Genomic DNA, 10,703 nt, shown 5'->3' on the forward strand with positions numbered 1-10,703 from the left:
AGGGGTTCATAATTTGTGCCAAGTGTGGGATAAACACTCTCCAATAGCTCAAAAGACCCAAAAACTCTTTTAATACTGCCACAGTCATTGGGTGAGGGAAAGCCTGGGCCTTATTTATGACTGCTTCAGGGATAACTTAAGTTTTACCCAACCAGAAAACCCCCAAGAATTTTTTATTATTACTTATTTTGGTATCATTATTCTACAGTTACATGAGGAACATTATGTTTACTAGAATCCCCCTTCACCAAGTCCCCCCCACAAACCCCATTAGTCACTGTCCATCAGTGTAGTGAGATGCTGTAAAATTACTACTTGTCTTTTCTGTGTTGCACAACCCTTCCCATGCCCACACCCCCACATTATACATGCTAATGGTAAGGCCCCCTTTCTTATTCTCTCCCACTTCTCTCTCCCTTCCCACACATCCTCCCCAGTTCCTTTCCCTTTGGTAACTGATAGTCCTTTCTTGGGTTCTGTGACTGTGCTGCTGTTTTGTTCCTTCAGTTTTTCCTTTGTTCTTATACTCCACATATGAGTAAAATCATTTCGTACTTGTCTTTCTCCACCTGGCTTATTTCACTGAACATAATACCCTCTAGCTCCATCCATGTTGTTGCAAATAGTAGGATTTGTTTTCTTCTTATGGCTGAATAATTTTCCATTGTGTATATGTACCACATCTTCTTTATTCATTCATCTACTGATGGACACTTAGGTTGCTTCAATTTCTTGGCTATTGTAAATAGTGCTGCAATAAACATAAGAGTGCATCTGTCTTATTCAAATTGAGCTGCTGCATTCTTAGGGTAAATTCCTAGAAGTGGGATTCCTGGGTCAAATGGTATTTCTATTTTGAGCTTTTTGAGGAACCTCCTTATTGCTTTCCACAATGGTTGAACTAATTTACATTCCCACCAGCAGTGTAGGAGGGTTCCCCTTTCTCCACAACCTCACCAACATTTGTTGTTGTTTGCTTTTGGATGGTGGTGATCCTTAGTGGTGTGAGGTGAAATCTCATTGTGGTTTTAATCTGCATTTCTCTGATGACTAGCAATGTGGAGCATCTTTTCATGTGTTTGTTGGCCATCTGAACTTCTTCTTTGGAAAAGTGTCTGTTCAGTTCCTCTGCCCATTTTTTAATTGGATTGTTTGTTTTTTGTTTGTTGAGGTGCGTGAGCTCTTTATATATTTTGGATGTCAATTCTTTATCGGATCTGTCATTTATGAATATATTCTCCAATACTGTAGGGTGCCTTTTTTGTTCTATTGATGGTGTTCTTTGCTGTACAGAAGCTTTTCAGGTTGATATGGTTCCACTTGTTCATTTTTGCTTTTGTTTCCCTTGCCTGGGGAGATATTTCATGAAGAAGTCATTCATGTTTATGTCTAAGAGATTTTTGCCTATGTTTTTTTCTTAGTTTTATGGTTTCATGACTTACATTCAGGTCTTTGATCCATTTCAAATTTACTTTTGTGTATGGGGTTAGACAATGATCCAGTTTCATTCTCTTACATGTAGCTGTCCAGTTTTGCCAACACCAGCTGTTGAAGTGGCTGTCATTTCCCCATTGTATATCCATGGCTTCTTTATCGTGTATTAATTGACCATATATGTTTGGGTTAATGTTTGGAGACTATTCTGTTCCACTGGTCTGTGGCTCTGTTCTTGTGCCAGTACCAAATTGTCTTGATTACTGTGGCTTTGTAGTAGAGCTTGAAGTTGAAGTTGGGGGGTGAGATCCCCCCAACTTTATTCTTCCTTCTGAGGATTGTTTTGGCTATTCGGGGTCTTTGGTCGTTCCATGTGAATTTTAGAACTATTTGTTCCGGTTCATTGAAGAATGCTGTTGGTAATTTGATAGGGATTGCACTAAATCTGTAGATTGCTTTAGGCAGGATAGCCATTTTGACAATATTAATTCTTCCTAGCCAAGAGCATGGGATGAGTTTCCATTTGTTAGTGTCTTCTTTAATTTCTCTTAAGAATGTCTTGTAGTTTTTGGGGTATAGGTCTTTCACTTCCTTGGTTAGGTTTACCCTTAGGTATTTTATTCTTTTTGATGCAATTGTGAACAGAATTGTTTTCCTGGTTTCTCTTTTTAACCCCCAAGAATTTTACCGACAAACAAGTTTCCTGAACCTTGGTGCTGTTCACACCCCAACCTTTTTCCTGTAGATGCTGCAACAGTCTGGGAACTACCCCATCTAAATCTGCAAGAGAATTAGACAGGAGCATAATATCATCTATGTAGTCACACAGCTGCACTGTGTTTGCAGCTTCTTCCATGTGGACAAGTCTTGGGCTACAAGTCCATGACAGATGGTGGCACTGTGGAGGTAGCCCTGTGGAAGGACAGTGAATGTCCACTGATGGCCCTTCCACATGAAGGTAAACTGTTCCTGCCTTTTCTGTGCTATGTCAATAGAGAAGAAAGCATTAGCAAGGTCCACAACATAATGATACATCCCTAGTTCATGACTGAGGGTGTCTAGCTGCTATAGAGGGGACGGCTGCATGCAAAGGGTTGTGACTTTATTCTACTCCCTGTAATCCACAGTCATATGCCAGGAGCTGTCTGGCTTTTTCTTTGGCCACACGGGAATTAAAAGGACTATGAGTGGGCTTTATGATGCCCATCTTCTACACCTCCTGCAGAGTTTCTCCAATTTCCTTGTGTCCTCCAGACAATTTATATTGCTCAGTATTTGTCACCCGCAAAGGTACAGGCAAGAGCTACAGGTGGGAGATTAACATATCCCCTCAGTACTGCCTTTACCACATGTACCTTCAGTCTGAACTCACCTATGGTGGTCTGTAACCACAGGCCCTGCAGAATATCCACCTCCAAAATATATTCAGGGATGTGAGAAATGTACACAGTATACTCCTTTGGGGATAAACATCCTATACCCAATGGGATTTGGGCTTTCTTCCCTCTAATTGCCTTATCCCCATAGCCATATATCACAGCAGAGGTCCTGGGAAAATGCTCAGTTGCATTAAATCAGACAACATTCAGGCCATGTTCACCAATTCCAGGACATGTTGTACATTCAGAAGGGACCAATGAATTGCTAATTTACATGTGGCCTCTGGTCATAACCAGGTTCCCCAAGTTGGAGGCCTTGACCCCACCTCAGTCAAAGTGCAACACCCAAACATCTTCCTTTTGGGGTGACAGTCTAGACAGAGCCTAAATACTGTCCCCCATGAAGTCTTGCATGGACACAGGCCAGACACGGGGCTTTGGCTCTGGCTTCTGTGTCCTGGACTTCAGAGGCTGGAACTGCCGCTCTGGCTTTAATTGGTGCCACAGTTCTAACAAGATGCTATTATGCTACCCATCATGTTTTTCTTTCATTACCGGTGCCTTTATCAAATCAACCCACATCTGAGTCCTAAAGACCTTTACAGAACCCTGTGCAACCTCCTTTAGGTCATAGCCCATACTTCCTTTCATGCTCTTATTGTGTGAACCTCCCCCAGATCTGCTAAAGTACAAGTAGCCTCACTTATGGGTTGCCCTATGTGAGGGGCAAGAACAGTCACTAGCTACCCAAAGAGAGATGGAGGAGCTGTATGGAGCACCAGATTTCTCATTCCTACAGTGGACAACTCCTAGAAGTGGAGTTACTAGGTCATATAATATTTGTTTTTAGTTTTTTGAGGAAACTCCATACCACTTTCCACAGTGGCTGCCCAAATTTACATTTCCACCAACAGTGTAGAAGGGTTACCATTTCTCTATATCCTTGCTGACACTTGTCATTTGTCTATTGTATAGTGAGTGGCAATTCTAATCGGTGTGAGGTGATATCTCATTGTGGTTCTGATTTGCATTTCCCTGAAGATTACCAATGTGGAGCATCTTTTCGTGTGCCTATTGGCCATCTGTATTTCTTCTTTGCAGAAATGTGTGCTCAGGTCCTTTGCCCATTTTTTAATTGGGTTATGTGCTTTTTTGATGTTGAGGCATATGAGTTATTTATATATTTTTGGATGGTACCCCTTTATCAGGTAAGTCATTTATGAATATATTCTCCACACTGTAGGCTGCCTTTTTGTTCTGCTGATGGTGCCCTTTGCTGTACAGAAGTTTTTTAGGATGATGTAGTCCCACTTGCTCATTTTTTTAATTTTTTTCCTTGTCCAAGAATATGTCTGGGAAAAAAATTGCTCATGCTTAGGTTCAAGATGTTTTTGCCTGTGTTTACCTCTAAGAGTTTTATGGTTTTTGGTCTTACATTCAGGTATTTCACCCATTTCGAGTTTATTTTTGGGTATGGAGTTACACAGTAATCCAGTTTCATTCTCTTGCATTTAGCTGTTTTGTTTTCCCAACACTAGTTATTGAAGAGACTGTCTTTTCCCCATTGTATATTTGTGACTCCTTTATATGCATGGGTTTATATCTGGGCTCTCAATTCTGTTCCACTGATTTATGAGTCTGTTCTGGTGCCATTCCTATACTCTTTTGATTACTGTACCTTTGTAGTAGAGCTTGAAGGTAGCAAACATAGTATCCCCAGTTTTGTTCTTTTTTCTCTGGGTTGCTTTGGCTATTTGGGGTCTTTGTGGTTCCATATGGATTTTAGGATTATTTACTCTTGGTCTTTCAAAAATGCTGTTGATATTTTGATAGGGTCAGCATTGCATCTGTATATTGCTTTGGTCAGGATGGCCATTTTGTCAAAATTTATTCCTATTCATGAGCATGGGATAGATTTCCATTTATTTGTGTTTTCTTTAATTTCTCTCATGAGTATCTTACAGTTTTCAGAGTACAGGTCTTTCACCTCCTCGGTTAAGTTTATTCTTAGGTACTTTATTCTTTTTGATGCAATTATAAATGGAATTGTTTCCCTGATTTCTCTTTCTGCTAATTTTTTTTTAGCATATATAGGAATGCAACCATTTTGTGTGTATTAATTTTGTATCCTGAAACTGCTGAATCCAGTTAGTAGTTCTAATAATTTTTTGGTGGAGGCTTATTTTGCTATATAGAAACATGGCATCTGCAAAGAGCGACAATTTTATTTCTTCCTTACCAACTTTGATGCCCCTTATCTCTATCTTATCTGATTGCCATAGCTAAGCCCTCCACTACTATGTTGAATAAAAGTGGTGACTGTGGATATCTTTGTCTTGTTCCTGATCTTAGAGGAAAAGCTTTCTGCTTTTTGCCATTGAATGATGTTAGCTGTCAGTTTGTCATATACGGCCTTTATTAAGTTGAGGCATGTTCCCTTTACATCCATTTTGTTGAGTTTTTATCATGAATGGATGTTGAATTTTGTCAATTGCTTTGTCAACAACTATTGAAACGATCATATGGTTTTTATTCTTCCTTTTGTTAATGTGGTATGTCACATTGATTGATTTATGAATTTTGTAGCATTCTTGTATCCCTGGAATAAATGCCACTTGGCCACAATTGATGGATTTGTTGGTGTATTTTTAAATTCAGTTTGCTAATATTTTGTTGAGGATTTTTGCATCTATGTTCATAAGTGATATTGGTATATTATTTTCCTTTATTGTAGTGTCTGTGTCTGGTCTTGGTATTAGTGGTACTGGTCTCAGAAGATGAGTTTTGAAGTATTCCTCTTCTATATTTTGGAATACTTTAAGAAGGCTGGACATTATTTATGTTTGGCAGAACTGAGCTGTGAAGTCATCTGGTCCTGGATTTTGTTTTTGGGAGTTTTCATTTCCAATTAATTTTCATTACTGGTATTTGGTATCTTCAGATTTTCTGTTTCTTCCTGGGTTAGTCTTGGAAGGGTGTACTTTTCTAAGAATTTTTCCATTTCTGCTAGGTTGTCCAATTTATTGGCATGAAAATTTTCATAGAACTCTCTGCAAATTCTTTGTAGTTCTATTTTACCTGTTGTGTCCATTCCTTTTTCATTTGACTTTATTTGTGTATTCTCTTTTGTTCTTGATAGGCTAGGGGTTTGTTTAGTTTATTTTCTCAAGGAACCAGCTCTTGCTTTAGCTGATTTTTTTCTATTACTTTATTCCTGTTTTATTTTTTTCTGCTCTGATCGTTATTATGCCCCTCCTTCTACTAACTTTGGGTTTTATTTGATCTTCACTTTCTAGTTTCATTCATTGTGTGTTTAGACTTTATTTAGGATTGTTCTTGTTTCTTGAGGTAGGCCTGTATTGCTATGTACTTCCATCTTAGAACTGCTTTTGAAGCATCCCACATATTTTGTACTGTGGTGTTTTTCTTTTCATGTTTCCATATGTTGCTTGATTTCTTTGAGTTGTTCATTATTTAGAAGCATGTTGTTTAGCCTTCATGTGTTTGTGGTTTCTTCATGTTATTTATTTCTGTTTCATACAATTGTGGTCTGAGAAGTTACTTGATACTATTTCAATCTTTTTTAACCTATTGCAGCTTTTTGTAGCTTCGTATATGATCTATTTGGAGTATGTTCCGTGTACACTTAAGAAAAATGCATATCCTGTTGCTTTTGGGTAGAATGGTCTGTATGTATCTGTTAAGTCCATCTGATCCAATGTGTTGCTCAGTGCCTCTCTTTTCTTATTTTTTTTCTGTCAGGTAGATCTATTGATGTATGTAGTGTATTAAGGTCTCATAATATGATTGAGTTGCAATCTATTTCTCCCTTTAGTTGTGTTAGTATTTGTCTTACATATTTAGGTGCTTAGATATTTATAATGGTTGTGCCCTCTTTTGGACTGATCCCTTTATCATTATATTATATCCTTGTTTCTTATTACTTTGTTTTGATATTATTTTTTTCTGATATAAGTACTACTACTCCTGCTTTTTCTCCCTAGTACTTGCATGAAATCTTTTTCCATCTCTTCATTTTCAGTCTGTTTATGTCTTTAGGTCTGAAATGAGTGTTGTGTAGTCAGCATATACATGGGTCTTGTTTCTTTTTCCATTCTACTGCCCATGATTTTTGACTGGTGCATTCAGTCCATTTAAATTTAAGGTAATGATTGATAGGTGTGTACTTGTTGCCATTTTGTTGTTTTCCTGGGGTTTTTTTGTATTCCTTTGTTCCTTTGTTCTTCTCTTACACTCCTCTCTTGTTATTTGATGATTTTCTTAAGGTTGTGATTACATTTCTCTTTTTTAATTTTTGTGTTACCTGCTATTGGCTTTAGGTTATGGCTACCATAAAGTTCACAAATAGCTTCCTAACTATATAAAACAGTGTATATTAAGTTGAGGATTGCTCTGTTTCAACCATAATCTAGAAATACTTTTAATTCTTCTTTCTCATCCAAAATTCATGTTAGATGTAATAATCAGCATTTTTTGTGTATCCCTTGACTGATTTTTTGTATAGTCTGTTGCACTTTTTTATAATTTCATGTTTGCTTGGTGATTGGTCTACAAAGCTTAATGAGGGTTTGTTTTCTGTGATGAAAAATACTTAAACTTAAGAAGTCTACATAAGTCCCTTTACATATCCTGAAAAGCAGGTTGAGTGGCTATTAATTCCTTCAGCCTTCATTGATCTGAAAAATGTTTAATCTCTCCTTCAAATTCAAATGTAAATCTTCCTGGGTAAAGAATTTCTTGGTCAAAGTTCCTTCTGTTTCAATACATGAACTATTTCAAGCCAGTCCCTTCTGGCCTATAAAGTTCTTGTGAAGTTTGTTGATAGCCTGATGGGGTTTCCCTTACAAGTAATCTTTTTTCTCTGACTGCTTTCAATGTCTCTTTGTCCTTAATCTTTGTCATTTTAATTATGTCTTGTTGTCTTCCTGGGTTCTTTTTGTTGGGGTCTCTCTGTGCTTCCAGGACCTGGGTGTCTGTTTCCTTCCCCAGACTGGGAAAGTTGTAATTATTTCTTCAAAGAGACTTTCCACCCCTTTGTCTCTTTTCTCCTGCTGGTAGCCCTATTATATGAATATTGTTTTGTTTGGTGTGGTCACACAGCTCTTAGCATCCTCTCATTTCTAGAGATTCCTTTTCTTCTGTTCCTCAGCTTTGTGATTCCCCGTTTTCTTATTTCCATCTCATTGTCTCCTTTCAGAAACCTATTATTCATTTCCTGCATTGTATTCTTCATTTCAGTTACTGTATTTTTCAGCTCTGATTCTTTTTCAACTTTGTTGATGTCCTCCCTGAGATCTTCAGTACCTTCCTGCAGACCACTGAGCATATTTATGACTGTTACTTTGAAATCTTTATCAAGATTAGTGAACTGTTTCACTTACCCTCTTTCTAGTGTCTTATCCTGCAGTTCTGTTTGGAAAATAATCCTCTACCTCATTTTCTCAGGATTTCTGTTTCTTTCTTTGTCTTAGATAGTTTCACTAAGCTTCTTGGACTAGAGAGCAATGGCTTTCTGAAGAAGGCACTCTCTGGTGTCCAGAAGCTCAAGTCTCTTCACTTATTTGCAGTGGAGTCCCAGTTGCTGCTGTTGGGGTATAGGCAAGACTGCCTTTCTGTTTGCTGGCAGTGGTCTATCTCAGTCTGCCATGGATAGCAGTTTTCCACAATTGGCCCTTGATGATCTGAGAAGAGATGCTTCTGCTGAGATTGGGCAGTGTTGCCCTCTGCCTGCCCTGCAGTGCTGGTGGTGCTGCTGGGCTAATGGAATGGCAGGGCAGTTGCACAGCTATGGAACAAGTTGCTGCAGCAGGACATGTAGTATCTTAGCACAAGGCTGGACCACCTGAGAGAAGGGAGCACTGAGAAACTGTCTCCCACAGGCCCCTCCTCAGTTGGTCTATGACAGGGCCAAGGAAGCTGGGGAAGCCTCCTTCTGCTAGGGAGCAAAGTCTCCCTACTCATGCCATAAAGCTGTCCGACACTGCTGGGCCAAGCAGGCTGGGCAGGTGGGTATGCATTCAAGTGCCTTGGGGCTGAGCTGCCAGCCAGGGTGTTGAAGCACTTGCAGCTCCTGTGAATGCCTGACCTGTTGGGCTTATGTAAGGATGGGCAAGTGTACACCTGACCTTTCTCCATTGGAGAGAGCTTTGTCCAACCCTCCCTACTCTGGCACTCTTCCCACTGCTGGTAAATCTTTCAAACTACTGCCTCTACTTTGGGTCTCAGCAGGATTGCTAGTGTCTGTCCTCCACATGCAACAGGAGTCTCAGCTTTCCAAAGTGCTCAAACTCTCCCTGTGTCCAGCCCGCTAATCTCCTACGTGTGATGCAATGTGGACTCATGTTCCCACAGCCGATCTCCAGGGCCAGGTGTGCAGCATCCCTGAGAGGCTGTCCCCTCCTGCTCCATTCCTCTTCCTCCCAGTTGTGGGGTAGGATTGGGGAAGTGCTGGGATCCCAATGATCATGGCTCTGCCCCTTTAGCCTCTTCTGTGTGGTCTCCTCTTCACCAGGTTTAGATGGTCTGTTCTGCAGTCTTCAGGTTGTTTTCAGGGTTAGTTGTATTTGCTGTAGTTGCTTCCTTGATGTGTGTGGGGGAGGAGGTTTCCGCCTTGCCCTCCTGTTCCACCATCTTTTTTCCCCTTCAAAAATAATTTTTAATTTTTATACCTAAGAATTTGTTTGATTTTTTGCTAACAGAACCTACATGAAGTTTTACTGTAAATAACAGCCTAGCAACTAAGAAGTGAATTTTAATAAAACTAAAAATCAAGATATCTTAGGTGACTACTAAATCATACTGCTGTTATTTCTTGACTTGTTTTTAATTTTAAATGGACCAATAAGCATTTAAGAAGGATAAATTCCAATTTTAAAGATATTACGGAAATTCTGTAAAATATTTCATAACTTACATTTTGCACATACCAGTGGCCCCACAGAGTGATGGAATGGAATGATGGCATGGAGTCAAAAGCTACAACTATCTCCAATAGAAGGCATAGAAGAGCAAAGGTGGGGAGACTAGAAGTAGATGCAACTAGGTTTGCAGACTGCCTGGCAGAGAAGGGTGAAGAAGTTCTTATAGCTTCTATTTCTTCAGTGTTATAGGAAGTGAAATTATTTACCAAGAATGAGAACCAGAAAGGAGTAGGGATTAGGGTTTCAGAGCAGTGTGGACAATGTATGGGGAACAGAGATGGCTATTAGCGATCACAGCAGAGAGACTGAGGCAAAACTGGACACTAGGTTTCCAGACATGCAGTGCAGGGCTCCTCTTTATAAACTACTGAAAACAAATGCAGGGGGTGGAGGGGGTTTGGGGAAGTATATTAAAATGTACAAAGTTACAACTGTAAAATAACAGACACAGGATACAATGCACGGCATAGCGAATATAGTTAATGATGTGTAACAACTCTGTATGGTGATTTATCATGGTGATGATTTGGAAATGTGTATGAATATTGAATCACTATGTTTTATACCTGAAATGAATATAACACTGTATGTCAACTATACTTCATGTTTAAAAAATAAAGAAAGAGAAAGGGTGCCTGTTGGGAAAAGTTTTACACACAAGGACAGCAGGCAGGGTTGACTAGAACAAAGGGATAAAGTAATAGGAAAAAACAAATGAAGCTATTCAAGTAAATGGAGTTTAGCAAATTGGAAAAAACTTGAATGTTATGTGGCTAAACAATATGGAAACCACTTTAAATTACAGAATACTAAAGATACATTTTTAGAAGACTTGCAGTTTGGAAAGTGCAGAAAAATGTATACACAGAAAGGGAAAAAAAACTCGTTTTACTTTAACTAGAGTTTTTAAACTAAGTATAGACTTTATTAGACTCCTTTTATCACTGCT

This window comes from Manis javanica, chromosome 2, assembly GCF_040802235.1.
Source record: "Manis javanica isolate MJ-LG chromosome 2, MJ_LKY, whole genome shotgun sequence".
NCBI lineage: Eukaryota > Metazoa > Chordata > Mammalia > Pholidota > Manidae > Manis > Manis javanica.